Raw genomic sequence first — 10000 nt, 5'->3', positions numbered from 1 at the left:
CAAAAGTGAAAAATAGGAGCGCCTAAGGCTAAAGTATTCAATCACATCATTCCAATTAAAATTTGACAGACATAAAATCATACTTTTGCATCAGCAAGGCCACTCTCAAAGGGAAATCAGCAAACAAACTGGATATTCAATATGTGGTATTTAAGCTGTTATAAAGAAATTGGAAGAATCAGGAAACGTCAAGGACAAAAAAAGACTGGAAAGCCAAGGAAACTTTCAAAATCTGATGAGAAGTTTCTCAGAGTTTTGTCTTTGAGAGACTGGAAGAAGTCCAGCAAGGATCTGGCTCAGCATCTGGCAGCTTCATCAGGATGCCAAGAGGACCCTTCTACAGTCTGAAGAATGAGTGATTGTGGCCTTCAGTGAAACATGGTGGAGGGTCTATCCTGATTTGGGGCTGCATTTCTGCCAGTGGTGTTGGTGATATTGTATGAATCCATGGGATCATGAAGGCTGAAACGTACAGACAAGGTTTAATTCATCGTGCCATTCCGTCTGGAAAGCACCTGATTGGGAATGGTTTTAGTTTTCAGCATAATAATGATCCCAAGCACACTGCTAATGCAGTAAAAATATATACAAAACAGCTGATAAAACACTGACAGTCATGGACTGGCCTCCAAAGTATCCAGACCTGAATATTATAGAAGCTGTATAGGATAACCTGGACAGAGAAAAAAATAAAAGACAACCTAAATCTTAGGCATAACTCTGGGAAGTGCTATAAGAAGTCTGTAATATACCAGAAGACTACTTCTAATGGCAAATTATACTATGTGAGATGTGTCCTCAAGCTGAAAGACAGAGAGCGAAGTGGCAGAGAGAACAGAGGAGAGAGAGAAGCAGCTGAGAGTACAGAGGAGAGAGTGTAAGAAGTGTCTGAGAGGACAGATGAGAGAGAGAGAAGCGGCTGAGAGGACAAAGGAGAGAGAGAAGCAGCTGAGAGGAGAGAGAGAAGCAGCTGAAAGGAGAGAGAGAGAAGCGGCTGAGAGGACAGAGGAGAGAGAGAGAGAAGCGGCTGAGAGGAGAGAGGAGAGAGAGAGAAGCGGCTGAGAGGACAGAGGAGAGAGAGAGAAGCGGCTGAGAGGACAAAGGAGAGAGAGAAGCGGCTGAGAGGACAGAGGAGAGAGAGAAGCGGCTGAGAGGACAGAGGAGAGAGAGAGAAGCAGCTGAGAGAACAGAGGAGAGAGAGAGAAGCAGCTGAGAGGACAGAGGAGAGAGAGAAAAGCGGCTGAGAGGACAAAGGAGAGAGAGAGAAGTGGCTGAGAGGACAGAGGAGAGAGAGAGATGTAGCTGAGAGGACAGAGATGAGAGAGAGGTGGCTGAGAGGACAGAGGAGAGAGAGAGAAGCGGCTGAGAGGACAAAGGAGAGAGAGAGAGAGAAGCGGCTGAGAGGACAAAGGAGAGAGAGAGAAGCAGCTGAGAGGACAGAGGAGAGAGAGAGATGTTAGTGAGAGGACAGAGATGAGAGAGAGGTGGCTGAGAGGAGAGAGAGAGAAGCGGCTGAGAGGACAAATGAGAGAGAGAGAAGCAGCTAAGAGGACAAAGGAGAGAGAGAGAAGCGGCTGAGAGGACAAAGGAGAGAGAGAGAAGCAGCTGAGAGGACAAAGAAGAGAGAGAGAAGTGGCTGAGAGGAGAGATGAGAGAGAAAAGCGGCTGAGAGGACAAAGCAGAGAGAGAGAAGCGGCTGAGAGGACAGAGGAGAGAGAGATGTAGCTGAGAGGACAGAGATGAGAGAGAGGTGGCTGAGAGGACAGAGGAGAGAGAGAGAAGCGGCTGAGAGGACAAAGGAGAGAGAGAGAAGTGGCTAAGAGGACAAAGGATAGAGAGAGAAGCGGCTGAGAGGACAGAGGAGAGAGAGAGATGTAGCTGAGAGGACAGAGATGAGAGAGAGGTGGCTGAGAGGACAGAGGAGAGAGAGAGAAGCGGCTGAGAGGACAAAGGAGAGAGAGAGAAGCAGCTGAGAGGACAAAGGAGAGAGAGAGAAGTGGCTGAGAGGAGAGATGAGAGAGAGAAGCGGCTGAGAGGACAAAGGAGAGAGAGAAAAGCGGCTGAGAGGACAGAGGAGAGAGAGAGATGTAGCTGAGAGGACAGAGATGAGAGAGAGGTGGCTGAGAGGACAGAGGAGAGAGAGAGAAGCGGCTGAGAGGACAAAGGAGAGAGAGAGAAGCGGCTGAGAGGACAAAGGAGAGAGAGAAGCAGCTAAGAGGACAAAGGAGAGAGAGAGAAGCGGCTGAGAGGACAAAGGAGAGAGAGAGAAGCGGCTGAGAGGAGAGAGGAGACAGAGAAGTGGCTGAGAGGACAAAGGAGAGAGAGAGAAGCGGCTGAGAGGACAAAGGAGAGAGAGAGAAGCGGCTGAGAGGACAAAGGAGAGAGAGAGAAGCGGCTGAGAGGACAGAGGATAGAGAGAGATGTAGCTGAGAGGACAGAGGAGAGAGAGAGAAGCAGTTAACTACAATTATTAACTTCTAATCTGCCGACCGGACATCGCCGCCACTATAATAAATGTATTAACCCCTAAACCGCTGCACACCCGCCTCGCAAACACTATAGGCCGCCACCTACCTACAATTATTAACCCCTAATCTGCCGCCCCCAACGTCGCCGCTACTATAATAAAGTTATTAACCCCTAAACCTAAGTCTAACCTTAACCCTAACACCCCCCCCTAACTTAAATATAATTTTAATTAAACAAAATAAATTTACTATCATTACATAAATTAATCCTATTTAAAACTCAATACTTACCTATAAAATAAACCCTAATATAGCTACAATATAACTAATAGTTACATTGTAGCTATTTTAGGATTTATATTTATTTTACAGGCAACTTTGTATTTATTTTAACTAGGTACAATAGCTATTAAATAGTTAATAACTATTTAATAGCTACCTAGTTAAAATAATTACAAAATTACCTGTAAAATAAATCCTAACCTAAGTTACAAATACACCTAACACTACACTATCAATAAATTAATTAAATAAATTAACTACAATTAGCTAAGCTAAAATACAATTAAATAAACTAATCTATAATACAAAAACAAACTAACGCCTAGATTTAGAGTTCTGTGGTAGCCATCAAAAGCAGCGTTAAGGGCTCCTAACGCTGCTTTTGGCCGACGCTGGTATTTAGAGTCGTGTAGGTAAAGGTCTAACGCTCACTTTCAAGCCGCTACTTTTCCATACCGCAAATTCCCTTACGCCAATTGCAAATCCTATCTTTTCAATGGGATCTTCCTAACACTGTTATTTAGAGTCTTGGCTGAAGTGAGCGTTACAACTCAACCGACAAAACTCCTACCGCCCATGGAAAGGCTGTAGTTAAGAGCTTTATGGGCTAACGCCGGTATATAAAGCTCTTAACTACAGTGCTCTAAAGTACACTAACACCCATAAACTACCTATGTACCCCTAAACCGAGGTCCTCCCACATCGCCGCCACTATAATACATTTTTTAAACCCCTAATCTGCCGACCGCACACCGCCGCCACCTACATTATCCCTATGAACACCTAATCTGCTGCCCCTAACATCGCCGACACCTACATAATATTTATTAACCCCTAATCTGCCCCCCCCCCCCACGTCGCTGCTACCTTACCTACACTTATTAACCCCTAATCTGCCGACCGGACCTCGCCGCTACTCTAATAAATGTATTAACCCCTAAACCGCAGCACTCCCGCCTCGCAAACCCTATAATAAATAGTATTAACCCCTAATCTGCCCTCCCTAACATCGCCGCCACCTAACTTTAAGTATTAACCCCTAATCTGCCGACCGGACCTCGCCGCTACTCTAATAAATGTATTAACCCCTAAAGCTAAGTCTAACCCTAACCCTAACACCCGCCTAAATTAAATATAATTTTAATCTAACAAAATAAATTAAACCTTATTAACTAAAGTATTCCTATTTAAAACTAAATACTTACCTGTAAAATAAACCCTAATATAGCTACAATATAACGAATAATTATATTGTAGCTATTTTAGGATTTATATTTATTTTACAGGCAACTTTGTATTTATTTTAACTAGGTACAATAGCTATTAAATAGATATTTACTATTTAATAGCTACTTAGTTAAAATAATTACAAAATTACCTGTAAAATAAATCCTAACCTAAGTTACAATTAAACCTAACACTAGACTATCATTAAATAAATTAAATAAATTACCTACAATTGCCTACAATTAAATAAACTAAACTAAATTACAAAAAAACCCCACTAAATTACAAAAAATAAAAAAAGATTACAAGAATATTAGGCTAATTACACCTACTCTAAGCCCCCTAATAAAATAAAAAGCCCCCCAAAATAATAAAGGTCCCTACCCTATTCTACATTAAAAAGTAACCAGCTCTTTTACCAGCCCTTAAAAGGTTGTTTTGCGGGGCATGCCCCAAAGTAATCAGCTCTTTTGCCTGTTAAAAAAAACACAATACCACCCCCAACATTACAACACATCACTCACATACCCTACTCTAACCCAAACCCCCCTTAAATAAACCTAACACTCCCCCCCCCTGAAGATCTCCCTACCTTGAGTTGTCTTCACCCAACCGGGCTAAAGTCTTCATCCAATGGGGCAGAAGAGGACATCCAGACCGGCAGAAGTCTTCATCCTATCCGGGCAGAAGAGGACATCCGGACCGGCAGACATCTTCATCCAAGCGGCATCTTCTATCTTCATCCATCCGACGAGGAGCGGCTCCATCTTCAAGACCTCCGGCGCAGAACATCCTTCTTCACCGACGACTAGACAACGAATGACGGTTCCTTTAAATGACGTCATCCAAGATGGCGTCCCTCAAATTCCGATTGGCTGATAGGATTCTATCAGCCAATCGGAATTAAGGTAGGAAAAATCTGATTGGCTGATTGAATCAGCCAATCAGATTCAAGTTCAATCCGATTGGCTGATCCAATCAGCCAATCAGAGTGAGCTTGCATTCTATTGGCTGATCGGAGAAGCGGCTGAGAGAACAGAGGAGAGAGAGAAGCAGCTGAGAGGACAGAGGAGAGAGAGAGAAGCGGCTGAGAGAGGAGAGAGAGAAGCGGCTGAGAGAACAGAGGAGAGAGGGAGAAGCAGCTGAGAGGACAGAGGAGAGAGAGAAAAAAGTGGCTGAGAGGACAGAGGAGAGAGAGAAAAGTGGCTGAGAGAACAGAGGAGAGAGGGAGAAGCAGCGGAGAGGACAGAGGAGAGAGAGAAAAGCGGCTGAGAGAACAGAGGAGAGAGGGAGTAGCAGCTGAGAGGACAGAGGAGAGAGAGAAAAGCGGCTGAGAGAACAGAGGAGAGAGGGAGTAGCAGCTGAGAGGACAGAGGAGAGAGAAAGGCGGCTGAGAGGAGAGAGAGAGAGAAGAGGCTGAGAGGACAGAGGAGAAAGTGTGAGAAGTGTCTGAGAGGACAGATGAGAGAGAGAGCAGCGGCTGAGAGGACAGAGGAGAGAGGGAGAAGCAGCTGAGAGGACAGAGGAGAGAGAGTGAGAAGTGTCTGAGAGGACAGAGGAGAGAGGGAGAAGCAGCTGAGAGGACAGAGGAGAGAGAGTGAGAAGTGTCTGAGAGGACAGAGGAGAGAGAGAGATGTAGCTGAGAGGACAGAGGAGAGAGAGTGAGAAGTGTCTGAGAGGACAGAGGAGAGAGAGAGAAGCGGCTGAGAGGACAGAGGAGAGAGAGTGAGAAGTGTCTGAGAGGACAGAGGAGAGAGAGAGATGTAGCTGAGAGGACAGAGGAGAGAGAGTGAGAAGTGTCTGAGAGGACAGAGGAGAGAGAGAGATGTAGCTGAGAGGACAGAGGAGAGAGAGTGAGAAGTGTCTGAGAGGACAGAGGAGAGAGAGAGATGTAGCTGAGAGGACAGAGGAGAGAGAGAAGCAGCTGAGAGGACAAAGGAGAGAGAGAAGTGGCTGAGAGGACAGAGGAGAGAGAGTAAGAAGTGTCTGAGAGGACAGAGGAGAGAGAGTGAGAAGTGTCTGAGAGGACAGAGGAGAGAGAGAGATGTAGCTGAGAGGACAGAGGAGAGAGAGAAGCAGCTGAGAGGACAAAGGAGAGAGAGAAGTGGCTGAGAGGACAGAGGAGAGAGAGTGAGAAGTGTCTGAGAGTGCAGAGGAGAGAGAGAGAAGCAGATGAGAGGACAGAGGAAAGAGAGTGAGAGTCAAGAAGAATACTTTATAAGCATGACATTACATGTGTTGCCTAAGTAATATGTTACAATAAAACAAATCAATAACAATTTATAAAGTAGGAGTATAGTGGGTAAATATGATAGTTCATTTAATCTAATTGGGGGTTCTGGTCATGTGACAATCTGCTACATATTTTGCTACTATCCTTGTAGCTTTGTTTATTTCTCCTAAGAATACACATAGTCTTTCTTGTTCCGACATCTGTGGGAAGTCTGTTATTGCTTTCATTATTTTTGGGAAGTATTTATCCCTTAAGGGTTTGTATCTTGTAGTTTGTATCTTGTACAGTACAAGAGGAAGTACGCTTCAGTCTCTATGTCCCCACTGTCACACTGTGTACATTGTCTGGCTGCGCTGGGTCTCCATTTTGTCTGATATCTGCCAGTCTCTATTTCCAGCTGGTGGTCAGAGATTCTGTATTTAGTGAGTATCTGTCTGTGCTTTGGGTTGGTGACACTTGTGAGATACTCAGCTAGTTTGTACTCTCTCTGTAGAGACCTGTAACACTCCAGCTTGTTCTGTTGCCCTATCTGTTCCTCCCAGTGCCCAGTGTACCTCTCCTTCAGAGCTGTTAGTAAGGTGTTTGGTGACACTCTCTCATGGGCTGTGCTTTTGCTGATGTGGTTTTGCAGGTCTGATATATATTCTCTAAATGCTTTTGATGCTGGGTCACAGAGTACTTGGTCACTATTTGTGAGGTGACACCAGAATTTGTACACCCGTTTTTGCATTGGTAGCAACAATGGGAATCTTCCCAGCTCTGCTCTGCATCCATTGTTAGGGGCGCTTCTGTGTACCCGCAGTGCATATTTACAGAATTGGAGATGTGCAATTTCTGTGAGTTTTGTCCCATTCTCGGTAGTTCTGGGTCAGTGTTGGGCCCCAGACCTCACAGCCATACAGCAGGATTAGTACAATGGTGCTTTCAAATACCTTAAAGGGCCATAATACCCAAATGTTTAAACACTTGAAAGTGATGCAGCATAGCTGTAAAAAGCTGACTAGAAAATATCACCTGAACATCTCTATGTAAAAAAGAAAGATATTTTACCTCAAAAGTTCCTCAGTAGCCACCTCCCATTGTAAAGGATTTCTAAGCAGCATTTTAGTGTGTTTGTCCTGGGACATCTGAAGGGACTAGCATCGTGCACTCTCATATTATTTCACCAATCAGGTAAAGGAAGCTTACTATGAAATCTCATGAGAGTTAAGTCAAATCTCATGAGATCACAGTAAGAGTTCATGACCTCAGCACTGCTGATGCTGATTGGCTGCTGTTCATTTCTTCATTTTTTTAAATTTGTTTACCTGCAGCTGGGAGCAGCTGAGTATAACTTTTTACACAGAACTTACTCTGCTGAGCTGAGCTGAGGAGATTGTGAGGTAAAATATCTTCCTTTTTTACATAGAGATGCTCAGGTGATATTTTCCTGTCAGCTTTTTACAGTTATACTGCATCAGTTTCAAGTGATTTAGCTTATGAGTATTATGTCCCTTTAAGTAACAGTTCTGTAGGAGGGTTTAGACTGGCTAGCAGCTTCTTTATTGCATGGAAGGCTCTAAGGGCTTTTTTTCTTGCAGTGTTTTGATGCCCAGTTTAAAGCTTCCTGATGCACTCAGTGTAAGCCCAAGATGGGTATAATTTAATGAGTGCTCTACCTCTTTAGAGAACAATAGGAATTTGAGTTTTTGCTGGAGATTTTGGGGCTTTTTCTGGAAAATCATGACTTTTGTTTCTTATATATTCACTTTAATTGCCCATGACTTACAGTATGTCTGCAGTATGTCTAGTTTTTCTTGCAAACCCACTGCTGTGGGGGATAGGATGAGCAGGTCATCTGCATAGAAGAGACAATGAGTGTCTGAGAGGACGGAGGAGAGAGAGAGAAGTGTCTGAGAGGACAGAGGAGAGACAGAAAGAGAAGCGGCTGAGAGGACAGAGGAGAGAGAGAAGCAGCTGAGAGTACAGAGGAGAGAGTGTGAGAAGTGTCTGAGAGGACAGAGGAGAGAAGCAGCTGAGAGGACAGAGGAGAGAGAGAGAAGCAGCTGAGAGGACAGAGGAGAGAGAGAGAAGCGGCTGAGAGGACAGAGGAGAGAGAGAGAAGCAGCTGAGAGGACAGAGGAGAGAGAGAAGCGGCTGAGAGGACAGAGGAGAGAGAGAGAAGTGGCTGAAAGGACAGAAAAGAGGGAGAAGCAGCTGAGAGGACAGAGGAGAGAGAGAGGCGGCTGAGAGGAGAGAGAGAAGCGGCTGAGAGGACAGAGGAGAGAGAGTGAGAAGTGTCTGAGAGGACAGAGGAGAGAGAGAGAAGCGGCTGAGAGGAGAGAGAGAGAAGCAGCTGAGAGGACAGAGGAGAGAGAGAAGCGGCTGAGAGAACAGAGGAGAGAGAGAAGCGGCTGAGAGAACAGAGGAGAGAGAGAAGCGTCTGAGAGAACAGAGGAGAGAGAGAAGCGGCTGAGAGAACAGAGGAGAGAGAGAAGCGGCTGAGAGAACAGAGGAGAGAGAGAAGCGGCTGAGAGGACAGAGGAGAGAGAAGCGGCTGAGAGGACAGAGGAGAGAGAGAGAAGCGGCTGAGAGGACAGAGGAGAGAGAGAGAAGCAGCTGAGATGACAGAGGAGAGAGAGAGAAGCGGCTGAGAGGACAGAGAGGAGAGAGAGAAGCGGCTGAGAGGATAGAGAAGAGAGAGGGAAGTGGCTGAGAGGAAAGAGAAGAGAGAGAGCAGTGGCTGAGAGGACAGAGAAAAGAAAGAGAAGCGGCTGAGAGGACAGAGGAGAGAGAGAGAAGCAGCTGAGAGGACAGAGAAGAGAGAGAGAAGCGACTGAGAGGATAGAGGAGAGAGAGAGAAGCAGCTGAGAGGACAGAGGAGAGAGAAGCGGCTGAGAGGACAGAGGAGAGAGAGAGAAGCGGCTGAGAGGACAGAGGAGAGAGAGAGAAGCAGCTGAGAGGACAGAGGAGAGAGAGAGAAGCAGCTGAGATGACAGAGGAGAGAGAGAGAAGCGGCTGAGAGGACAGAGAGGAGAGAGAGAAGCGGCTGAGAGGACAGAGGAGAGAGACAGAAGCGGCTGAGAGGACAGAGGAGAGAGACAGAAGCGGCTGAGAGGACAGAGGAGAGAGAGAGAAGCGGCTGAGAGGACCGAGGAGAGAGAGAAGTGGCTGAGAGGACAGAGGAGAGAGAGAGAAGCAGCTGAGAGGACAGAGGAGAGAGAGAGGCAGCTGAGAGGAGAGAGAGAGAAGCGGCTGAGAGGACAGAGGAGAGAGAGAGAAGCAGCTGAGAGGACAAAGGAGAGAGAGAAGCAGCTGAGAGGACAAAGGAGAGAGAGAAGTGGCTGAGAGGACAGAGGAGAGAGAGTGAGAAGTGTCTGAGAGGATAGAGAAGAGGGAGAAGCAGCTGAAAGGACAGAGGAGAGAGAGAAGTGGCTGAGAGGAGAGAGAGAGAAGCGGCTGAGAGGACAGAGAAGAGAGAGAGAAGTGGCTGAGAGGACAGAGAAGAGAGAGAGAAGTGGCTGAGAGGACAGAGAAGAGAAAGAGAAGCGGCTGAGAGGACAGAGAAGAGAGAGAGAAGCGGCTGAGAGGACAGAGAAGAGAGAGAGAAGTGGCTGAGAGGACAGAGAAGAGAGAGAGAAGCGGCTGAGAGGACAGAGAAGAGAGAGAGAAGCGGCTGAGAGGACAGAGAAGAGAGAGAGAAGTGGCTGAGAGGACAGAGAAGAGAAAGAGAAGCGGCTGAGAGGACAGAGAAGAGAGAGAGAAGCGGCTGAGAGGACAGAGAAGAGAGAGAGAAGTGGCTGAGAGGACA

This window comes from Bombina bombina, chromosome 7 (assembly GCF_027579735.1).
Source record: "Bombina bombina isolate aBomBom1 chromosome 7, aBomBom1.pri, whole genome shotgun sequence".
In the NCBI taxonomy this organism is placed as follows: Eukaryota; Metazoa; Chordata; class Amphibia; order Anura; family Bombinatoridae; genus Bombina; species Bombina bombina.
The sequence above is the reverse complement of the archived record's forward strand: the minus strand, read 5'-3'. Positions refer to the sequence as shown.